This window comes from Vulpes vulpes, chromosome X, assembly GCF_048418805.1.
Source record: "Vulpes vulpes isolate BD-2025 chromosome X, VulVul3, whole genome shotgun sequence".
Taxonomy (NCBI): domain Eukaryota; kingdom Metazoa; phylum Chordata; class Mammalia; order Carnivora; family Canidae; genus Vulpes; species Vulpes vulpes.
Window position 1 is genome coordinate 94,993,679 of NC_132796.1, and position 26,028 is coordinate 95,019,706.

Sequence of the window (26,028 nt, forward strand, 5' to 3'; positions counted from 1 at the left end):
TTGTAGGTTGTTCTTTATTAATAAGAGTCTGTTGTTTATTTTACTTTGTTACCCAGGCACTTTTGAAGAAAACATCAGCAATCTAGCTCCAGCATGTCTTTCTCATTTTGGGTGGGGGAGAGAGGTTTTGAAGGCAGTATTACAGTCCCCATTTAGCTGATAGAGAAGGTGAGATCCAGTAAGACTCAAATACACTTTTGTATACAAAGACAAAACAAAATTAGAGTCACCAGTGAAAAAACACTAAATAGACTACATTGTGAAAAGTATCATTTGTACAGGGTACTAAATAGTCAATACACCTAAATAAACATGCTTGTAGCAAAATATATTGATCACACACACAAAATAGTGCCCCAAAATATAACTGATTTTGCATTGCTACGGGCTATTTTGCTGGCCAAATATGACTATAGCATTGAGGAAATATATGAATGATTTATTTCATTCATATTGTGAAGTGCAACTTTTTTTCAAAGAAACCCTAAAACCCTAGAACTAAGATTTTAGGATAATCTATAACCTCCTAGTAAGTTGATAGATGCCTAAACCAATCCATACCCTCACATCTCACTTTTCAATTATATTATGAGATATTGCCTTGTGGCATAGATTGCCTCACTTTTAGGGTCAATGTATAAATGATATATATTTATTCATATTTCAAACAGCAGTTTTGATGTGGCACCATATCTACTCCCACTGGTGATGTAGAAAAAAAAAATCTGTCTTCTCTGACCCGCCTATGAGGCAAGTGCATCATATTTAAATAAGTAATAGATAAATAAAGTTAGAAAAGTAACAAGATCCTTATTATTTCCAATCAGAGCCCATGTATTTCAATCAACCTCATTTGTTTCTTACCTCATTTTACACCAAGGTTATTTGTTTTTGGCCTGTCTTTATTGATTCCATTATTTTTCTACCTACACCTCTATAGATTCATTTCTACTAATCAACAATGAAGCATTTCCTTATTTCTTTCAAAATTTGGCTTAAAATTTACTTCTCTAGGATGTATATTTTATTATACCAAAGTGAATTTGATTACTCTTTTATTTTACATTTCCTTAGAATTATTTCTTCATTACCAAGCCATTGTTTTCATGTGTTCTTAAATGATTATAAGTATCGGGGAAATTAAACATAAATTGGCATTCATTCAATAATTAAATCAAGAAAACTTTATTCATCACCTGCACATGCAAGCCACTCAGTTGAGACTTGTAAAGAATAAAAATAAACAAACAAATAAATAAAAAGAATAAAGGATCAGTACCATACAAGGCAGAATTTAAAATATTCATAGATATACTGTAAAATGCTATGAAAGGATGAAAATTGGAAAAATATTAAGTTCAGTACTATATATTGAGTTGTTTCCATTTTCTTGATAGCATCATTTGGTGCACAAATTTTTAATTTTGAGGAAGTCCAGTGTATGCTTCTTTTTTTGCAAATGCTTTCAGTTTCATATCTAAGAACACAATGCCAAAACCCAAACCATGAAAATCCCTGTTTTCTTTTTATAGTTTTAACTCTTAAATTAAAATCTTTAATCCATTTTGAGTAAATTTTTATTTATGGTATCAAACAGGGAACCAATTTAGTTCTTCTTCATGTGGATATCCATTTGTTTCTGTACTACTTGTTGAAGAAGCTATTCTTTCCCTATCGAATGATCTTTCCACTGTTGTTGAAAATCGATTAAACATACATGTTTGGGTTTTCTGGACTCGCTCCAAATCCCGATTGATATGCCTGTCCTTATGCCAGCACCACACTGTTGTAATTACTGTAGCTTTGCGTTAAATATGGAAATTAGGAAGTGTGAATAATATTTGTGGGGGTTTTTTGTTTGTTTTGTTTTGTTTTTTAAAGAAGGGGAGAGAGATAGAGAAAAGTGAGGAGGGGCAGAGGGAGAGATATGATCTTACGCAAGGTCCATGCCCAGTGCAGGGCCTGACACCAGGCTCTATTTCACAAACCTGAGATTATGATGTGAGATGAAATCAAGAGTCAGACACTATTGAACTGAGCCACCTAGGTGCCCCTAACTTTGTTCTTTTTCATGACTGTTCTAACTATTCGGCGTTCCTTGTGGTTCCATAGATTTTAAAGACTGGCATTTACATACCTGCAGAAAAGGCCATTGGAATTTTGATGGGAAATACCTGGAACCTGTAGAATGCTTTGGGTAGCATTGCCATCTTTTCAATAAATCTTGCTTTCCTATTTATGAACACAGAATATCTTCAACAATAATGTGTAGTTTTTACTATAAAATTCTTGTACATTGATCCCTAAAGATTTTATTCTTTTCGATTGTATAGTAAATTGTTTTCTTAATTTCCTTTTCTGATTGTTTAATGGTATTGTGTACAAATGCAACTGATTTGTGTATATTCCCTTTGTATCCTGCAATTTTACTGATTTGGTTTGTTAGCTCTAATATATTTTTTGTTTGGTGTATGTAAATTCCTTGGTGTTTTTTATATGTAAGATAATTTCACCTGTGAACAGATTTAGTTTTACTTCTTCTTTTCCAATTCAGATAATTTGATTTCTTACTCTTGCTTAACTTCTCTGGCGAGAACTTCCAGTACTATGTTAAATAACAGGGTGGAAGTGGGCTTCCTAGTCTTGTTCTTGATCGTAGAGGAAAGGCTTTCAGTCTTTCACCACTTAGTACAATGTTAGCTGTGGGTTTTTCATGGCTGTCTTTATCATACAGAAAAGGTCCCTTCCATTTCTAGCTTTTTAAGTGTTTTTATCATGAAAGAATATTGGACTTTTTCAAATTCTTTTTTCATCAATTGAATCATTTTTTCCTTCATTCTATTAATGTAGTACATTAATTGATTTTTACATGTTGAATTACCCTTGTATTTTGGGATATCCACTTAGTCATGATAAATAGTTCTTTTAGTATGCTGCTGGACTCTATTTGCTAGTGTTTAGTAGCACATTTTACATCTATTTTCATGAGGGATATTGCTCTGTACTTTTCTTGTTTTGTCCTTGTCTGGCTTTGATATCAAGGTAATGCTGGCCTCAGAGAATAAAGACAGACAGTTACCCCCTTTTCTATTTTTTGGAAAAATATTTAGAAAGGTTTGTGTTAATTCTTCCTTAAGTATCACAAATGAAGCCATCTGCTCTTGGGCTTTTTCTTGTTGGGAGGTTTTTTTTTTTCACTGAGTCAATCTCCTTATTTTTAGATATGTTCAGATTCTTTATTTCATATTACATCAGTTTTGGTGATTTGTGCGTTTCTTAGATTTTGTCCATTTCATCTTGGTTATATAATTTGCTGGTGTACAGTTGTTCTTAGTATTCTCTTATAATCCTTTGTATTTCTATAAGGTCAGTGGTAATATGTCTCCTTTTTAATTTCTGATTTCAAATGTTTAAATTTTCTCTCCTTTTTCTTCAACATTCTAGCTAAAGAGTCATCAATTTTGTTGATACTTTTGGTTTCATTGATTAGTTTTATAAATGCTCTATCTCTTCTCTTTTATGGTTTTCTTCCCTATGCCAGTTTTTATTTAGTTTGCTTTTTCTAGTTCCTCAGGGTATAAAGTTAAGTTTTTGGCATGAGATATTTCACCTTTCTTAATGCAGTTATTTACAGTATATATTTCCATATTAGTGCTGCCTCTGCTGCATCTAGTATGTTTTGGTATGTTGTGTTTTTGTTTTGATTGGCCTGTAATTATTTTCTAATTTCCCTTGTGATTTTTCAATTCATTGCATATTTTGTTTAATTTTTATATATTTGTAAATTTTCCAGTTTTCCTGACATTGACTTTCAGTTTCATTCAACAAAATTCACTGTTGTCAGAGAAAATAATTAGTATGATTTTTAAACTTTTAAAATTTATTGAGATTTGTTTCATGGACTAACACAAGATCCTTCATGGATAATGTTCCATGTGCTTAAGAAGAATGCTTATCCTACTCTTTCCAGGGAGAGTGGTTCTGTCTATGTCCATTAGGTCTTGTTGTATAGTGTTATTTAAGTCCTCTATTTTTTCCAAATCCTCTTTTTTTTTTTTTTACTGATCATATCATTGTTCTATCAATTATTGTAAGTGGGTTATTGAAATCTCCAATGAGCATTTTTTCACTTCAATTCTTTCAAATTTTGCTCCATATCTTTTGGAGCACTATGGATAGCTGTGCATGTTTATAATTGTGATATCTTCTTGATAAGTTGACCGTTTTATCAATATAAAATATCATTTTTTGTCTCTGGTAACACTTTTTAAAAATATTTCATCTATTTATTTGACACAGAGGGAGAGAGAAAGCACAAGCAGGGAGAGAATCAGGCAGAGGGAGAAGGAGAAGCAGGCTCCCTGCTGAACAAGGAGCCCAACTCAAGGCTCAATCCTAGGACCCTGGGATCATGACCTGAGCCAAAGGCAGATGCTTCACTGACCGAACCACTCAGGGGCCCCTCTGGTAACACTTTTTTATTTAAGTCTATCTTGAGTAATATTAATTTAGCCACCTCTTCTTTCTTAATTATAATTTGCATGGAATATGTATTTTTTTAATTTTTCATTTTCAACTTATTTCTAACTTTGCATATAGAGAGTCTAGTATCTAGTATACAACTAGTTCATGTTATTTTAACAATTCTGCCAATCTGTTTTTTAAAAATGATTTATTTATTTATTTGAGAGAGAGAAAGTGTACAAATGGGGGGGGGTAGCAAATGGAGAGGAAGATAATTTCAAGCATGCTCCTCCATGAGCTCAGCGTCTGATGTGGTGCTCAATTTCACAATGCTGAGATCACGACCAAAATCAAGGATTGGAAGCTTAACCAACTGAGCCACCCAGGCTTATCCCCCAATCTATTTTTTAATTAGTGCTTACATCATTTACATCTAAAATGGTTTCTGATAAGGAAGGACTTCTGCCATTTTGCTCTTTGTGTTTTATACATTTTACAATTTGTGGTCCCTATTTCCTGTGTAACTGAATTCTTTTGAGTTCATTGGAGTTTTTGCAGTATACTATTTTGACACTTCTCCCAGTTTTAGTCATTATTATGGGGGTTACAACTAACATATTACCCTTATGACAATCTAGTTGGAATTAATACTAATTTAGCTTCAATAGTATACAAAAACTCATACAGCTTTATCTTCCCTCATTATGTTGTTACCACAACTTGCATCTTCACAGAATGTCTGCCCATTAATGTAGATATATAATTATTGTTTATTGGAATTTTAAACCATTTAGAAAAATGAGTTACAAACCAGAAATACAAAATACTGTGTTTTATTTTACCTTTGTAGTTACTTTTATAATTGTTCTTTTTTTTTCTTTTTTGCTTTTAAAGATTTTATTTTTTTTACACATAAGAGACACAGAGAGAGAGGCAGAGACATAGGCAGAGAGAGAAGCAGACTCTCCTCAGGGAGCCCAACTTGGGACTCAATCCCAGGACCCCAGGACCACAACCTGAGCCAAAGGCGGATGCTCAACCACTGAGCAACCCAGGTGTCCCTGTTCTTTTTTTTATGTGTTTTCATATGATTTTTCAATTGCTGTCTATGTCTTTTCATTGTGGCGTGAAGTATTTCTTGTAGGAAGTTTTCTAGCCACAAGTTTTTTCAGCTTTTGCTTATCTGGGAATGCCTTAATTTTCCCTCCATGATTGAAGGATAGTTTTTGCCAGAAATAGAATCCTTGGGTGAAATTTTTTTTTTCTTGTAGTACTTTAAATATGTCATCACACTGGTTTCTGGCACCCAGTCTAATGAAAAATTGTAATCTTACTGAAGATCCCTTGTATATAAAAAGTTGCTTCTCTCTCTTGACTTCAAAATTCTCTGTCTTTTGACTATTTGATTGTGATATGTCTGAGTGTGGTTCTCTTTGTTTTCCTACTTGAAGTATGTTGAGTTTCTTGGATTTGTAGATTTATATCTTTATAAAATCTAGGAAATAAATGGCCAGTAATTTTTCAAATATTCTTTTAGTTCCTTTCTGTCTCTCTCTTCTCCTTCCAGGGATCCCATTAAGCATATGTTGGTATGCTTGATAGTATCCCACAAGTCTCTTGGGATTCATTCATTTTTCTTCCTTATGTTTTTCTTCTGTTCCTCAGATTGGATAATTTCAATTGACCTACCTTCAAGTTAATTGATTTTTTTATTCTGCATATTCAAATCTGTTGAAACCATTTAATGATTTATATTTCATTGTAATTATCCTATTTTCAGTGTCAGAATTTCTGTTTGGTTTTGTTTTATAATTCCTCTATACTTATTATTATTCTTTTTTTTATTGAGGAAGCATTTTCCTGGTTTACTTTAAGTCTTTGTCCAAGGTTTTCTTCAGTTACTTGAGCATACTTGCAATAGTTGATTAAGTTATTTCCTAATAATTACAATGTCTCTACATTGAAAGGGTCAGGTTATATTAATTTTTTTTCCTGTGAATGGGCTGTACTTTCTTGTTTCTTTGTATGCCTCATAAATGTTTGTTGAAAACTGGACATATTGCATATTTTAATATGGTTACTCTGAAAATACAGTTCTTTCTCTCCTTGGGGTTATTGTTTTTACTTACTGAGTTATAGTTGTTCATTTAGTAATTTTTTAAACTATTTTTTGTATATGTGGTTTTGCAGTTACTTTAGTTTGTAGTCAGCTAGTGGTTTGACAGAGGTGTCTTTAAATACATGAAGCCAATCAGCAAAATAGAACAAAATAGAGAAAAGAAAAAAAAAAAGAAAATACACTACCTAGTCTTTGCAGATTGACTCTGTGTCAGGGCAGTAGTTTAAAGCTTAGGTCATTTGCAATACTGCCTTACTTCATATTGGAACCAAACCTAAAGATCTGCTGGAGGTAAAGTCCTAGAGTCTTCTCAGGTCTTTTCTGAGCATGTGTACTTCCCTGGACATCTGTCCAGGCTTTTTAGCTTCCCCATTATATTCAGATGTTTCTCAAAGCCACTTTCCCCTCAAATAACTGTCTTTCCAGCTTTTACCTCCCAGGCTATGCTGGCCTCTTGTTTGTGACAACTGTAAGCTTTTGCCAATGAAAGCAGCAGCTTGTTCATTTGCCTTTCAATGTCTTGAGGAGTGCTTTGTGCTTAGCCACTTTTCTGTGCTGAGAGAGTTCCAAGGTAGGAGAAACAAATGAAAGTCTCTTGTTTCAGTTTTTCATGAAAACTCCAGACAGGTCAAAACAGAAATACAATTTTTTGGAACATGGTCTATTCTGCTATTGTGAAAACCAGGCTACCACACCAGGAACATGGACTCTCATCTTCAAAATCATCGTCATCCTGTTGAGGGAGATGGGGCAAATCTAAGTTAAGATGCCATAAAGTTATCCTAACATATTTAAGTCACCCTTTTCTTGGCTGAGTATTCATTTGAATGCTATAAATCTTCGACTACTTCCTAGAGTTCTGAAGACTTGATTCTGACAGTTTTTGCTCACTATTTTTGATGTTTCTGTGGAAAGACTAGTCCTTGGAATTCTGTACTCTGTCATTTTTGCTGATGTCATGTTTTCTTTTTCTTTTAACAAATATTATAAACAAAATAAGTTTGGATTAATAGAAGAGCTGCAAATTTAGTACAGAAAATGTTATATATTCTTCATCCAGTTTCTCTCAATGTTAATATCTTATATTACCATGATTCATTTGTCAAAACTAAGGAAAAAATGGCATTGGCATGTTAATTAAAAGTTACACATTTTAGAGTTTCACTTCTCTTTTCCTATGGTCCCTTTTAATAAAAGAGTGCTTTTTTTTTTTTTTTTTTTTTTTTTTTTTTTTTTTAACAGGTTGAAGGGTTTATTTTTTGTATCAAATAAAGAATACATCTTCAGTGGAAAAAAAAGATACATATGTAAACCTACTGACACAGGAAGATCCATAGTACATAAAGGGTATTTTAAATCATTATGAACTATATGATCCTATTTATGTCTTTATGAAATTATATATTGTCTATGTTCTCTTTTTACCTATTTTTATTTTTCCTATGTTCCATTTTTAGAATTTAGAATTACAATTGATTGAATTCTACATCTATTTGCGTACATATTATATTTTATGCACATTTATTTGGACTTCAGTTGATTTAGATTGACATATATGTGTATATATCCATTCCAGTTTTTTACACATCAAAATTTTAACAGATTATACTTGGGTGATTTTAGATGGTAAGATCATAAGTGACATTTATTTTTACTCTTATTTTTTGAATTCTTTCCGACATGTATGTTACCTTTATAATAGGAAGAAAGTTATTTCCAAAAGAATTAAAAATTAAGAAGAAGACGAGGAATAGGAGGAACTTTGGAAATGGCCTTCAAGTTTAGATGAGGATAGGGAGTCTTCTAAGGCCCCACCCCATGTGTAATGGATACAATTTCTTCAGCCTGCCTGTATCTACTCTTATATGAGGAGATGAGCTGCACCATAAAACAGGCCTCTACTTGCTTATGTAAATCATTTTGCATGGAAAAACACTACCTACCAACACAGTATTTATCTTTTTAAAGCAGTTTTGGATAGCAAAATTGAGAGGAAGGTACAGAAATTTCCCATGTATCTCCTTCCCTGAACATGAATATTCTCCCCCATTATCAACATCACTCTCTAGAACTACTTTTTTGTTTTGTTTTGTTTTTAATATAAGGATTCTATTCAAGATACCAAATAAAATTTGGTCATCATGTCTCCTTAGACTCATCTTAATTGTGACTGTTTGAATTTTTTTGTTTGTTTGTTTTTGATGACTCTGACAATTTTGAGGAATACTGGTCAGGTATTTTGTATAATGCCTACAATTTGTTTTACTCATGATAAGACTGAGGTTATGTATTTGGGGAAGAATACCACAGAAGTAAATTAGCCCTATCATATCCTGTAAGAGGTTATATGATATTCCCATGACATTGGTAGTTCTATTAACATTCATCTCATGTTTAAAGTGATGTTTGAATGGCTTCTTTATTCTATGGAGGTTACTCAACCCAGCCCACTTTTGATGAGGCAGTTAAACTCTACCTCTTAAATCAGAAAAGGACAAACAGTATATGGTTTCATTCATTTGGGGAATATAAATATTAGTGAAAGGGAATAAAGGGAAAGGAGAGAAAATGAGTGAAAATATCAGTGAGGGTGATAAAACATGAGAGACACCTAACTCTGGGAAATGAACAAGGAGTAGTGGAAAGGAAGGTGGGCAAGAGCTTGGGGTGACTAGGTGATGAGCACTGAGGGGGACACTTGGCAGGATGAGCACGGGGTATTATGCTAAATGTTGGCAAATTGAACTCCAATAAAAATTAAAAAAAATAAATTCTGCCTCTTAGAGGAATTGTATCTTCATGTATTCTTTAGAAATCTTCTGTAAGGAATATATATATTTATTTATTTATTTAATCTAGGTAGTACTAGAAAAGGAAATTGAAGAGGTAAATTACTGACTTAATATTAAAAAGTACATTCATTCAACAAAATTTTATTAAGTACATACCATGTTCTAGGCATTTAGTGCTGGGATTCTTGCATTACATTTCTAAATTAACATGAGAGACAGACATCCTCCAAGAAAATGGTAAAATACGAGCCATTTCATGAGATGGTGAGCTCTTCAGTTTTGGAATTATCCATCAGGCTGAATTATCAAAACTTAGTTATGTAGTAATTTTTAAAAAATTGAACTGATAATTATTCTTCATACTATAATTCTACTTAATTTTATTTATGTGTGCATACCTCCATGTGCATCAAACATTCCAATTAAAATTGAAATTTTATGAAGCCAGAGGTACTTTCTTCAATCCAAGTCTCTCTACATAGTGATAGTCAAATGATGCTACTTGACTGTTATCTGCTCATATATATTGCCATGAAGAAAAGTATCAAGTCATAAAATGTCATCCAGAAATAGCCATCATCCTTTTATCAAGCTTGATTTTTGGAAATATTGAGAATATATTAGGATAATATGTTATTTTTATGTTGATATAATCTCTTTTAATATGGAAGAAATCACTTATAACACCATAATTCCCTCACCAAATACTCTATTAACCAGTTACAAAATAGTTTATTTAAAGTTTCAATGTGGGGGGGAGGGGCAAGATGGCGGCAGAGTAGGGTCTCCAAGTCATCTGTCCTCAACAAATTACCTAGAAAACCATCCAATCATCCTGAAAATCTACGAATTCGGCCTGAGATTTAAAGAGAGACCACCTGGAACGCTACAGTGAGAAGAGTTCGCGCTTCTATCAAGGTAGGAAGACGGGGAAAAAGAAATAAAGAAACAAAAGGCCTACAAGGGGGAGGGGCCCCGCGAGGAGCTGGGCTGAGGCCGGGGCGAGTGTCCCCAGGACAGGAGAGCCCCGTCCCGGAGGAGCAGGAGCTGCACCAACCTTCCCGGGGGAAAGGCCTCCCGGGGAATTGGAGCAGGATCCCCAGAAAGGCGGGGATGCCCTCGGGCTCCCTGGGACAGTAACAGAGGAACTGCGCCCCGGGAGATGCGCCGAGCTCCCTAAGGGCTGCAGCGCTCGGCGGGACCCGGAGCAGCTCGGAGGGGCTCGGGCGGCGGCTCCGCGGAGGGGGCTGCGGGGCTCCTGGAACAGCTCAGCGGCGGCAGCTCGGGCGGAGGAAGAAGCTCCGTGCGGAGGGGGCGGCGCGGCTCCGGGAACAGCTCGGAGGGGCTCGGGCGGCGGCTCCGCGGAGGGGGCTGCGCGGCTCCGGGAACAGCTCGGCGGCGGCGGCTCGGGCGGAGGAAGAAGCTCCGCGCGGAGTGGGCGGCGCAGTTCCGGGAACAGCTCGGAGGGGCTCGGCCGGCGGCTCCGCGGAGGGGGCTGCGGGGCGGGAGCGCGAATCCAACAGTGCAGGCTCCGGAGCACAGGGCGCTGGGACACAGCCCAGGATCCGGCCTCCCCCCGGGACAGGCAGAGGCCGGGAGTGCCCAGGACAGCAAGGACACTCCTGCCCCGAGCTGAGCAGATCAGCGGCCCCGCCCGGGAGCCCCCAGGCCCTGCAGACGGAGAGCCCCGGAGCTACTGCGGGAGCTGACTCCAGGATCCCAGAGCTGCCCCCGCCACTGGGGCTTCCTCCCGGGGCCTCACGGGGTGAACAACCCCCACCGAGCCCTGCACCAGGCAGGGGCAGAGCGGCTCCCCCAAGTACTAACACCTGAGAATCAGCACAACAGGCCCCTCCCCCAGAAGACCAGCGACACGGACCAGTTCCAAGGGAAGTCAAGGGACTTAAAGTATACAGAATCGGAAGATACTCCCCCGTGGTTTTTGTTTTTGTTTGTTTTTGTTTTTTTGTTTTGTTTTGTTTTGTGCTTTTTTTTTTTTCTTTCTTCTTGATTACGGATTGCTTCCCCCACCCCACCCCACCCCCTTTTTTTTTTCTTTTTTCTCCTTTCTTTCTTTTTCTTTTTCTTCTTCTTCTCTTTTTCCCCTTTTTTTTCTTCTTTCTCTTTTTTCTTTTTCTCTTTTCTTTCCTTCTCTCTTTTTCTCCTTTTCCCAATACAACTTGTTTTTGGCCACTCTGCACTGAGCAAAATGACTAGAAGGAAAACCTCGCCTCAAAAAAAAGAATCAGAAACAGCCCTCTCTCCCACAGAGTTACAAAATATGGATTACAATTCAATGTAAGAAAGCCAATTCAGAAGCACTATTTTACAGCTACTGGTGGCTCTAGAAAAAAACCATAAAGGACTCAAGAGACTACATGACTGCAGAATTTAGATCCAATCAGGCAGAAATTAAAAATCAATTAAATGAGATGCAATCCAAGCTAGAAGTCCTAACGACAAGGCTTAACAAGGTGGAAGAAAGAGTGAGTGACATAGAAGACAAGTTGATGGCAAAGAGGGAAACTGAGGAAAAAAGAGACAAGCAATTAAAAGATCATGAGGCTAGATTAAGGGAAATAAATGACAGCCTGAGGAAGAAAAACCTACGTTTAATTGGGGTTCCCGAGGGCGCCGAAAGGGACAGAGGGCCAGAATATGTATTTGAACAAATCCTAGCTGAAAACTTTCCTAATCTGGGAAGGGAAACAGGCATTCAGATCCAGGAAATAGAGAGATCCCCCCCTAAAATCAACAAAAACCGTTCAACACCTCGACATTTAATAGTGAAGCTTGCAAATTCCAAAGATAAGGAGAAGATCCTTAAAGCAGCAAGAGAAAAAAAGTCCCTGACTTTTATGGGGAGGAATATTAGGGTAACAGCAGACCTCTCCACAGAGACCTGGCAGGCCAGAAAGGACTGGCAGGATATATTCAGGGTCCTAAATGAAAAGAACATGCAACCAAGAATACTTTATCCAGCAAAGCTTTCATTCAAAATGGAAGGAGAGATAAAGAGCTTCCAGACAGGCAGGAACTGAAAGAATATGTAACCTCCAAACCAGCTCTGCAAGAAATTTTAAGGGGGACTCTTAAAATTCCCCTTTAAGAAGAAGTTCAGTGGAACAATCCACAAAAACAAGGACTGAATAGATATGATGACACTAAACTCATATCTATCAATAGTAACTCTGAACGTGAATGGGCTTAATGACCCCATCAAAAGGCGCAGGGTTTCAGACTGGATAAAAAAGCAGGACCCATCTATTTTCTGTCTACAAGAGACTCATTTTAGACAGAAGGACACCTACAACCTGAAAATAAAAGGTTGGAGAACCATTTACCATTCAAATGGTCCTCAAAAGAAAGCAGGGGTAGCCATCCTTATATCAGATAAATTAAAATTTACCCCAAAGACTATAGTGAGAGATGAAGAGGGACACTATCTCATACTCAAAGGATCTATCCAACAAGAGGACTTAACAATCCTCAATATATATGCCCCGAATGTGGGAGCTGCCAAATATTTAAACCAATTAATAACCAAACTCAAGAAAGACCTTGATAATAATACACTTATACTTGGTGACTTCAATCTAGCTCTTTCTACCCTGGATAGGTCTTCTAAGCACAACATCTCCAAAGAAACGAGAGCTTTAAATGATACACTGGACCAGATGGATTTCACAGATATCTACAGAACTTTACATCCAAACTCAACTGAATACACATTCTTCTCAAGTGCACATGGAACTTTCTCCAGAATAGACCACATACTGGGTCACAAATCGGGTCTGAACCGATACCAAAAGATCGGGATAGTCCCTTGTATATTCTCAGACCATAATGCCTTGAAATTAGAACTTAATCACAACAAGAAGTATGGAAGGACCACAAACACGTGGAGGTTAAGGACCATCCTGCTAAAAGATGAAAAGGTCAACCAGGAAATTAAGGAAGAATTGAGAAGATTCATGGAAACTAATGAGAATGAAGATACAACCGTTCAAAATCTTTGGGATGCAGCAAAAGCAGTCCTGAGGGGGAAATACATCGAAATACAAGCATCCATTCAAAAATTGGAAAGATCTCAAATTCAAAAGCTCATCTTACACATAAAGGAACTAGAGAAAAAGCAACAAATAGACCCCACCCCCATCAGAAGAAGAGAGTTAATTAAAATTCGAGCAGAACTCAATGATATCGAGACCAAAAGAACTGTGGAACAGATCAACAGAACCAGGAGTTGGTTCTTTGAAAGAATTAATAAGATAGATAAACCATTAGCCAACCCTATTAAAAAGAAGAGAGAGAAGACTCAAATTAATAAAATCATGAATGAGAAAGGAGAGATCACTACCAACACCAAGGAAATACAAACGTTTTTAAAAACATATTATGAACAGCTGTACGCCAATAAATTAGGCAATCTAGAAGAAATGGACGCATTCCTGGAAAGCCACAAACTACCAAAACTGGAGCAGGAAGAAATAGAAAACCTGAAAAGGCCAATAACCAGGGAGGAAATTGAAGGAGTCATCAAAAACCTCCCAAGACACAAGAGTCCAGGGCCAGATGGCTTCCCAGGAGAATTCTATCAAACGTTTAAAGAAGAAATCATACCGATTCTACTAAAGCTGTTTGGAAAGATAGAAAGAGATGGAGTACTTCCAAATTCGTTCTATGAGGCCAGCATCGCCTTAATTCCGAAACCAGACAAAGACCCCACCAAAAAGGAGAATTACAGACCAATATCCCTGATGAACATGGATGCAAAAATTCTCAACAAGATACTAGCCAATAGGATCCAACAACACATTTAGAAAATTATTCACCATGACCAAGTAGGATTTATCCCTGGGACACAAGGCTGGTTCAACACTCGTAAAACCATCAATGTGATTCATCATATCAGCAAGAGAAAAACCAAGAACCATATGATCCTCTCACTAGATGCAGAGAAAGCATTTGACAAAATACAGCATCCATTCCTGATCAAAACCCTTCAGAGTGTTGGGATAGAGGGAACTTTCCTCGACATCTTAAAAGCCATTTACGAAAAGCCCACAGCAAATATCATTCTCAATGGGGAAGCACTGGGAGCCTTTCCCCTAAGATCAGGAACAAGACAGGGATGTCCACTCTCACCACTGCTGTTCAACATAGTTCTGGAAGTCCTCGCCTCAGCAATCAGACAACAAAAAGACATTAAAGGCATTCAAATTGGCAAAGAAGAAGTCAAACTCTCCCTCTTTGCCGATGACATGATACTCTACATAGAAAACCCAAAAGCCTCCACCCCAAGATTGCTAGAACTCATACAGCAATTTGGTAGCGTGGCAGGATACAAAATCAATGCCCAGAAATCAATGGCATTTCTATACACTAACAATGAGACTGAAGAAAGAGAAATTAAGGAGTCAATCCCATTTACAATTGCACCCAAAAGCATAAGATACCTAGGAATAAACCTAACCAAAGAGGTAAAAGATCTGTACCCTAAAAACTATAGAACACTTCTGAAAGAAATTGAGGAAGACACAAAGAGATGGAAAAATATTCCATGCTCATGGATTGGCAGAATTAATATTGTGAAAATGTCAATGTTACCCAGGGCAATTTACACGTTTAATGCAATCCCTATCAGAATACCATGGACTTTCTTCAGAGAGTTAGAACAAATTATTTTAAGATTTGTGTGGAATCAGAAAAGACCCCGAATAGCCAGGGGAATTTTAAAAAAGAAAACCATAGCTGGGGGCATCACAATGCCAGATTTCAGGTTGTACTACAAAGCTGTGGTCATCAAGACAGTGTGGTACTGGTACAAAAACAGACACATAGATCAATGGAACAGAATAGAGAACCCAGAAGTGGACCCTGAAAGGTACGGTCATCTAATATTCGATAAAGGAGGAAAGACTATCCATTGGAAGAAAGACAGTCTCTTCAATAAATGGTGCTGGGAAAATTGGACATCCACATGCAGAAGAATGAAACTGGACCACTCTCTTTCACCATACACAAAGATAAACTCAAAATGGATGAGAGTTCTAAATGTGAGACAAGATTCCATCAAAATCCTAGAAGAGAACACAGGCAACACCCTTTTTGAACTTGGCCACAGTAACTTCTTGCAAGATACATCCACAAAGGCAAAAGAAACAAAAGCAAAAATGAACTATTGGGACTTCATCAAGATAAGAAGCTTTTGCACAGCAAAGGATACAGTCAACAAAACTCAAAGACAACCTACAGAATGGGAGAAGATATTTGCAAATGACATATCAGATAAAGGGCTAGTTTCCAAAATCTATAAAGAACTTATTAAACTCAACACCAAAGAAACAAACAATCCAATCATGAAATGGGCAAAAGACATGAACAGAAATCTCACAGAGGAAGACATGGACATGGCCAACATGCACATGAGAAAATGCTCTGCATCACTTGCCATCAGGGAAATACAAATCAAAACCACAATGAGATACCACCTCACACCAGTGAGAATGGGGAAAATTAACAAGGCAGGAAACAACAAATGTTGGAGAGGATGTGGAGAAAAGGGAACCCTTCTGCATCACTTGCCATCAGGGAAATACAAATCAAAACCACAATGAGATACCACCTCACACCAGTGAGAATGGGGAAAATTAACAAGGCAGGAAACAACAAATGTTGGAGAGGATGTGGAGAAAAGGGAACCCTCTTACACTGTTGGTGGGAATGTGAACTGGTGCAGCCACTCTGGAAAACTGTGTGGAGGTTCCTCAAAGAGTTAAAAATAGACCTGCCCTACGACCCAGCAATTGCACTGTTGGGGATTTACCCCAAAGATTCAGATGCAATGAAACGTCGGGACACCTGCACCCCGATGTTTCTATCAGCAATGGCCACAATAGCCAAACTGTGGAAGGAGCCTCGGTGCCCATCGAAAGATGAACGGATAAAGAAGATGTGGTTTATGTATACAATGGAATATTACTCAGCAATTAGAAACGACAAATACCCACCATTTGCTTCTACGTGGATGGAACTGGAGGGTATTATGCTGAGTGAAATAAGTCAATCGGAGAAGGACAAACAGTGTATGTTCTCATTCATTTGGGGAATATGAATAATAGTGAAAGGGAATATAAAGGAAGGGAAAAGAAATGTTGGGAAATATCAGGAAGGGAGACAGATCATAAAGACTCCTAACTCGGGGAAACGAACTAGGGGTGGTGGAAGGGGAGGAGGGCGGGTGTTGGAGGGGAATGGGTGACGGGCACTGAGGTGGACACTTGACGGGATGAGCACTGGGTGTTTTTCTGTATGTTGGTAAATTGAACACCAATAAAAATTAATTAAAAAAAAAAAAAAAGAAAAGAGAACCTATCTGGGATTCAGGAGACCCAATTCTAATCTGTGGTTCACTAATTTAGTTCTGTTTGATTCAACTCCTTCAAGCAATTATGTTATTCTGTGAAAAAAAAATTACTAACATGACACTTTCCTAATTAATGTCTGATAACTGTGATAAAGATCAAATACAGCAATGTACTAAAAAGTGCTTTAAAAGATAATAAATTTCTGTTTAAATATGTTATTAAGCAGAAAAAAAATAAAGTTTCAATGTTGTATACTCAATGTCCAAGGTTCTAGCATATTAAATGTATTACTCATTAGCTGCATAGAAAATGAGTAGAAGGATGTTAAAGCTATTAAACAGTAGTCATATCTTTCTTTTTAAAAAAGATTTTATTTATTTATTCATGAGAGACATAGAGAGAGAGGCAGAGACATAGACAGAGGGAGAAGTAGGCTCCATGCAGGGAGCCCAATGTGGGAATCAATCCCAGGACTCCAGGATCACGCCCTGAGCCAAAGCAGATGCTCAACCAATGAGCCACCCCGGTGCCCCCATATATTTCTTTCATATCATAAGAATTGTTGCTGGATCAAGGTCATAATGAGGTTTCCAAAGAAAATTTTTTGGAAAAGACAGGTAATTTTTAAAAGAAATATGGAAAATAAAAGAACATATTAAAAATACCTCTTGGGATTCTTCCAAATGATCTACAAATTTGCTTTGAATGATTTTCTAGAACTTGAATAAATTTACACCAGAGTTGCAATATTGTAGTTAACTCAAGGAACCTCCAGTGGGCCATTTAAAAATTTCCAAACCAACTTTGAATGTAATTTTCAAGGAATCTATTAAAAAAAAAACAACCCAAAACTCAAAACCAAAACATTGTCAAAGTGGAATTACCTTGAACAGAAAATAATTCTACATTCTATTTTATTTATTTATTTTTTAATTCTACACTTTAAGTGCAACCCTAGACAAGACCTTTTAATTACAAGAGGAAAACTCTTCAAGTATCTCTTTGGAAGCTTGCTGTAGCTCCAAATATTTTATTGTAATGATTTTTTTAAGGTGCAAATAATTCAGGTGTATAGGAGGATCTGTAAAAGGGAAAATGAAAGATAAATTTAGTATCTCTTTATAGTGATAACTATGTATTATATATGGAGAGAAGAATGTACTTTGCACTATGAAATTTTTTCACCATACATAGACTTGCCCATTCTTTTCCTGTTTTAAAGTAAATAGTCTATGTATGTTGAGTGAAAAAGGCAATGAAAGGAAAGTCTACTTATGGGGAATTGAGTGATGCAGAAGCAGATTTTCATCAGAGGTGGGGAAATTGATATACTAAAGCCAATAATACATAAGATAATTTTTCCTTTTAAATTATTTGGCCTAAAGGATAAAAAAAATAGAAAATATCTTCTATTTCAGATCAACTATAGTGGTCTACAAATATGATTCTAAAATATCAGATCAAGGGCACCTTAGTGGCTCAGTTGGTTAAGCATTCAACTCTTGATTTCAACTCTGGTCATGATCTCAGGTAGTGGGATCATGCCACACATCAGGGTCTGCACTCAGCAGGGGTCTTCTTGAGATTCTTTCTTTCGCTCTCTTCCTCAGCTCTTCCCCTTGCTCATACTGTCTATCTGTCTCTCTCTCTCTCTCTCTCTCTCAAATAAATACATCTTTAAAAAAAAGAAAAAATCAGATCATTGAGGACAAATGATGTTTTCTCAAAATAATCAAGTGAGTTGTAAAACATTATGTAGACAAAAGAAATGATTAATGAATGTATTTACTTTCTTAGTCAACCGTGTTAGCATTAGATTATGAGGTAGCCATCTTTGCATGTGCTTGTGTACTTTTGATAATTGGTTAGTTATCTGCTTATATTAGGTTTTATTAGCATCATAGTAAAATGTGCCATAAGTATATAAGTTGCAGCTTGGAATCCTGAAACAATGAATAATAGTTCCTCAATATTTGTCTGTTGTACCATGGTTTAACTGAAATATTTTTTACATTGTATGTTTTGCAACCAAAGCACACATTATTTTGAGTGGTAGAAACTTTCCTAATCTTTTGATAAACATGTAAATATGTAATAGTAAATTATTTCATTACTGGGCATCTTATTTGCCATACTTCTTTTTTAACTGTATTTTTTTATTCAAGTAAAATTAACACACAGTGTTAATTAGTTTCATGTGAACAATATAATAATTTGAGAATTCTATACATTTGTCACTGATCATCAAAGTAAATATACTATTAACTTCCATTAGAAATTTCATTCATCCCTCCACCCACCTCCCGTCTGGCAACCACCAGGTTGTTCTCTGTATTTGTCTGTTTTGTTTGTTTGTCTCTCTCTCTCTTTTTTCTCATTTACTTTGTTTCATAAGCTCAATATATGAGTGAAATCATGTGGTATTTGTTTTTCTCTGACTGGCTTATTTCACTTAGCATTATATCCTGTAGGTCCATCCACATTGTTGCAAGTGGAAAGATTTCCTTCCTTTTTTATGGCTGAGTAAAATTTCATAGTCATATATATATATATATATGTATATATACATATGTATATATGTGTATATATACATACATACATACATATACACCATATCTTCTTTATCCTTTCAACTATTGATGGACACTTGAGTTGCTTTCATATCTCGGCTATTTTAAATAATGCTGCAATAAACATAGGAGTGCATTATCTTTTCAAATTAGTGTTTTCGTTTTCTTTCATTAAATACCCAGTAGTGGAATTACTGGATTATATGGTAACTACATTTTTAAGTTTTTGAGGAGTTTCCATGGAGTTTGCACAGTGGCTACACCAATCTGCATTCCTATCAAAAGTGCATGAGGGTCTCTTTTTCTCCACATCTTTACCAACAATTGTCACTTATTGTCTTTTGATTTTAGCCATACTGAAAATGTGATGTGATATCCCATTGTGATTTTGATTTGAATTTCCCTAGTGATGAGTGATATTGGGCATCTTTTCATGTGTCTGGTGATCATCTGGCTGTCTTTGGAGAAATGTCTGTTCACGTCTTCTGCCCACTTTTAATTGGATTATTTTTGTGTGAGTGTGTGTTGAGTTGTAGAAATTTTTAAGTATATTTTGGATACTAACCCTTTATCAGATATGTCATTTGCAAATATCTTCTCCCATTCAGTAGGTTGCCTTTTTGTTGTGTTGGTATCCTTTGCTACACAGAAGCTTTTTATTTTGATGAAGTCCCAATAGTTTATTTTTGTTTTTGTTTCCCTTCTCTCAGGAGACACATCTAGAAAGATATTGTTATGGCCAATGTCATAGAAATTACTTCCCGTGCTCCCTTCTAGGATTTTTATGGCTTCAGGTATCACATTTAAGTCCTAAATCCATTTTGAATTTATTTTTTTTTTTTGGTATGGTGTAAAAAAGTGGTCCAGTTTCGTTCTTTTGTATGTTGTCAAGCTTTCCCAACATCATTTGTTGAAGATACTATCTCTTTCCCATTGTATATTCTTGCCTCCTATGTTGGAGATTAATAGGGTTTATTTCTGGATTCTCTTCTGTTCTATCCTAGTGTCTACTGTTGTGCTAGTTTTAACTACTGCAGCTTTGTAGTATATTATGAAATCCAGGATTGAGATACTTCTAACTTTATTCTTCTTTTTCAAGATTGCTTTGTCTATTTAAGGTCTTTTGTGATTCCATACAAATTTTAGGATTATTCTGGTTCTCAGGAAAATGTTGCTATTTTTGATAGGAATTACACTAAATATATTGATTTCTTTGCGTGTTATAGATATTTTAACAATAAATATTCTCCCCCAAAATAAATAAATATTCTCCCAATCCCTGCATATGGACTATTTTTTCCATTTGAATCATGTTCACTTTCTTTCACCAATGTTATTGAGGAGTACAAGTATTTCACCTACTTGGTTAACTTTATCCCTTAGTATTTTATTATTTTTGGTGCAATTTTAAGTGGGAGCCTTCTTCTCCCTCTGTCTGTGTCTCTGCCTCTCTCTCTCTGTGTCTCTAATGAGTAAATAAATAAGGCAGACGCACAACTGCTGAGTCACCCAGGTGTTCCTAAATAGGATCATTTTCTTTTCTTTCTGATATTTCACTATTAGTGTATAGAAATGTAACAGGATATTAATTGTGTATCCTGTGACTTTACCAAATTCATTATCAATTTCCAGCAGTCTTTAGGATTCTCTATACATAGTGTTATGTTATTTGCAAATAATGAAACTACTTGATTATCAATTTGGATGCATTTGTTTTTCTTTTCTGATTGTTGTGGGTGGGATTTTCAGTACTCTGTTGAAAAAAGTAGTGAGAGTGAGTGTGTAATATTGTTCCTGATCTTAGAGGAAAAGCTCTTACTTTCTCTCCATTGAGTATGATGTTAGCTGCAGGTTTTCCATATATGGTCTTTATTGTGCTGATATATGTTTCCTTTAAACCTACTTCCTTGAGAATTTTTATCTTGAATGGATGTTGTACTTAAATGTTTTTTTCTGCATCTATTGAGACGATCATTTGTTTTTTTATTCTTTCTCCTGCTAACGTGATGTATCTTGTTAATTGATTTGCAAATATTGAACCCCCCCCCTTCATTCCTGGAATAAATCCGACTTGATCAGGGTGAATGACTTTTTTAATGTATTGTTGGATTCAATTTGCTAATATTTTGTTGAGGATTTTTACATTTATGTTCATCAGAGATATTGGCTTCTAGTTTTCTTTCTGTCTTTCTTTCCTTCTCTCTTTCTTTTTCTTTCTCCTAGGTATCTTTATCTGGTTTAGGCATCAGTGTAATACCAGCCTCATAGAATGTGTTTGGGATCTTTCCTTCTTCTTTTATGTTTTGGAAAAGTTTGAGAAGAATTAATTCTTTAAATGTTTGGTAGAATTCACCTGTGAAGCCATCTGGTCCTGGACCTTCATTGGGTGTTTTCAATTTCACTGTTAGTAATCAGTCTCTTCAAACTTTCTAGTTCTTCCTGATTCAATTTTGGAAAGTTATGTTTCTAGAAATGAATCTAATTCTTCTAGATTGTCCAATTTGTTGGCCTACAATTTTTCATAATATTCTCTTATAATCCTTTGCATTTCTATGGTGTTGGTTGTTATTTCTTCTCATTCATTTCTGATTTTGAGTTCTTCTTCTCCTTTTTCTTCTCCTCCTCCTCTTCCTTCTCCTGCTGCTGCTGTTGCTGCTGCTGCTTCTTCTTCTGCTGCTGCTGCTTCTTCTTCCTCTTCTTTGTTTTTTGATGAGCCTGGTTAAATGTTTATCATTTTTGTTGATCTTTCCAAAGAACAAACCACTGGTTTTATAGATCATCTGAGATATGATGATCTCAATAAATGTGTTAATGTGCCATTTTAAATTTATTACATTGGTGTAATAAATGCATTTGGTGTAACATCTTTCTTTTTAACTTTAAATCACCTTTGCTAACTAATAATGGAATAAAGGAACCTCAGTGTAGAAATATTTACAGTAATACTACAATGAGTTTTTAGTGATCTTTCTATAGTGTTAGACACTTCAGGTTTCTAATTTTGTTATTATTTAGAAGTTTTGAAGTCATGGGATATTTAAATTTGAAATCATTTATTTAGAATTGATTCCAAAAGTCACAAGCTCAAAACTCTAGGGTTACAGGAATATATCTAAATATGTATAAATGAGTGAACCAAGTTATGTGTAAGATCCAATAGAGATTAGTGGAAATTGGTAAACTGAAGCACAAATATCTGTTTGATGGTGGAATTTACTACCCAGCTCTGGTAAATGTTATCATTCAGGGATGAGAGCCCAGTATTTCTAGGCCTTATTTTTCAAGAGAACCCTAAATACATATATATATATATATATATATATATATATATATATATATATATATATAAACCAGGGTCCCAGGCAACCCAGGTGGCTCAGCAGTTTAGCGCTGCCTTCAGCCCAGGGCCTGATCCTGGAGACTCGGGATCGAGTCCTACATCAGGCTCCCTGTATGGAGCCTGTTTCTCCCTCTGCCTGTGTCCCTTCCTCTCTCTCTCTGTGTCTCTCATGAATAAATAAATAAAATCTTAAAAAATAATCTGGAAGAGTTAAGATGGCAGTGAAGTAGGGGGCCCTGGTTTTTCCTTGTCCTTCAAACACAGCTGTATTGAGGCCAGATCACTTGGAACACCCAGGAAATCAATCTGAGGATTGGAAGAAGGATCTCCACAGTTGGAAGGAGATAACATGGCAGGTGTGAGGCATGTGGAAGTGAATTAGGGAGAGAAAAACTGCTGTACCATGAAAGGGAGGAAACGTTTTCTTGTGGGGAGAGAAAGAGAGAGGGGTTGAGAGAGTTCAGTGTCAGGTTTGCACAAGAAACCTCTCAGATCACAGAAAGAAAGCTGGCATAGCCATATATCAAACTATATTTTAAATCAAGGACTGTAATAAGAGATGAAAAATACTGTATGATAATACATAGAACAAGAAGATCTAACAATTGTAAATATTTATGCCCCGAAATTGGGAAAAGCCAAATGTAAATCAATTGATAATGAACATAAAGAAACTCATTGAAAATATTATAATAATTGGGGACTTTAACTCCCCATTCACAGCAATGCACAGATAATTGAAATAGAAGATCAACAAGGAAACAAGAACTTTAAATGACTCAATGGACCAGATGAACTTCACTGGTATATTCACAGTATTTCTACCTAAGCAGAAGAATGAAATACACATTCTTTTTGAGTGCACATGGAACATTCTCCAGAATAGATCACAAACTGGGTCACAAATCAGGCTTCAATTGGTACAAAAAGATTAAAATAATAGCATGTATATTTTCAGAATACAATGCTATAAAACTTGAAGTCATCCAAAATAAAAAAATTGGAAGGACCACAAATAGATGGAGGTTAGAGAACATCCCACTAAAGAATGAATGAGTCAACCAGTAAATTAAAGAATAATAAAAAAAACATGGAAGCAAAAGAAAATAAAAACATTGCAGTCCAAAACCTTTGGGATGCAGCAAAGGAGGTCCTAATAGGGAAGTATATAGCAATACAGTCCTTCCTCAAGAAGTAAAAAAGGTCTCAAATACACAATTTAATCTTATACCTCAATCACTTGGAAAAAGAACAGTGAATAAAGCTTGACACCAGCAGAAGAAGGTAAATAATAAAGATTAAAGCAGAAATAAATGATATAGGAGTAAAAAAAATAGAACAGATCAAGGAAACTAGGAGTTGTTTCTTTGGAAGGATTAACAAAATTGTGGTTTCCTGCCTTGTTAATTTTCCCCATTCTCACTGGTATGAGGTGGTATCTCATTGTGGCTTTGAAGGACAAACATTATATGTTCTCAGTCATTTGGGGAATATAAATAATAGTGAAAGGGAATATAAGGGAAGGGAGAAGAAATGTGTGGGAAATATCAGAAAGGGAGACAGAACGTAAAGACTCCTAACTCTGGGAAACGAACTAGGGGTGATGGAAGGGGAGGAGGGCGGGGGGTGAGGGTGAATGGGTGACGGGCACTGAGGGGGGCACTTGACGGGATGAGCACTGGGTGTTATTCTGTATGTTGGCAAATTGAACACCAATAAAAAATAAATTTATTAAAAAAATTGATAAACCCTCAGCTAGACTTATCAAGAAAAAAGAGGACTCATATAAATAAAATTCTAAAAGAAAGAGAATATATCACAACCAATACCTCAGAAATAGAGTTATAAGATAATATTATGAGCAGTTTTATGCCAACAAATTGGGCGATCTGGAAGAAATGGATCAAGTCCTAGAAGCATATAAACTACCAAAACTGAAATAGCAAGAAGTAGAAAACTTGAACAGATCCATAACCAGCAAATACATTGAATTAGTAATCAAAATTCTCCCAACAAATAAGAATCTGGGGCTGGATGGCCTCCCAAGGGAATTATACCAAACAATTATTATTTTTTTATACCAAACAATTAAATAATAATTAATACCTATCCACCTGAAACTGTTCCAAAAATAGAAATGGAAGGAAATCTTCCAAACTCATTCTATAAGACCAGCATTATCTTAATCCAAAAACCAAAGACCCCACTCAAAAGGAGAATTACAGACCAATATCCTGATAAACATGAATGCAAAAATTCTCAATAAGATACTAGGTAAGAGACTCCAATAGTACATTAAGAGGATTATTCACCAGGACCAAGTGGTATTTATTGCTAGGCTGCAGGTGTGGTTCAACATTCACAAATCAATTAAGGTGATATACCATATTAATAAGAGAAAGGATAAGAACTATATGATACTCTTAATAGAAGCAGACAAAGTATTTGACAAAATACAGCATCCTTTCTTGATAAAAACAGTCAAAAAGTAGAATTAAATGGAATACACCTCAACATCATAAAGGCCATATAGGAAAGACCCACAGCTGATATTGTCGTCAATGGCGAAAAACTGAGAGCTTTGCCACTAAGGTCAGGAACATGACAGGAATGTCCTCTCTCACCACTTTTGTTCAACATAGTATTGAAAGTCCTAGCCTCAGCAGTCAGACAACAAAAAAAAAAAAAAATAAAATGCATCCAAATTGGCAAGGAAGAAGTCAAACTTACACTCTTCACAGATGACATGATATTCTATATAGAAAACCCAGAAGATTCCACCAAAAACTTGCTAGAACTTATTACAGGAATTCAGCAAAATCACAGGATTTAAAATCAATGCACAGAAGTCTGTTACATTTCTGTACACTAATAATGAAGCAGTAGTAAGAGAAATCAAGGAATCAGTCCTGTTTACAATTGCACCCAAACCATAAGATACCCAGAACAAAACCTAACCAAAGAGGTAAAGGATTTTTACTCTGAAAAATATAGAATATTTATGAAAGAAATTGAGGAAGACACAAAGAAATGGAAAGATATTCTATGTTCATAGATTGGAAGAACAAATATTTTTAAAATGTCTGATACCCAAAGCAATCTATACATTCAGTGCAATCCTTATCCAATAAAAACAGCAGTTTCACAGAGCTAGAACAAACAATCCTAAAATTTGTATGGAACCAGAAAAAAAACCTGAATGGTCAAAGGAATGTTGAAGAAGAAAGCCAAAGCTGGAGGCATCACAATTCTGGACTTGAAGCTGTATTAAAAAGCAGCTTGTCTTGATATAGTCATAAATACAGTATGGTACTGGCACAAAAACAGACACATAGATCAATAGAACATTACAGAAAACTCAGAAGTAGACTTT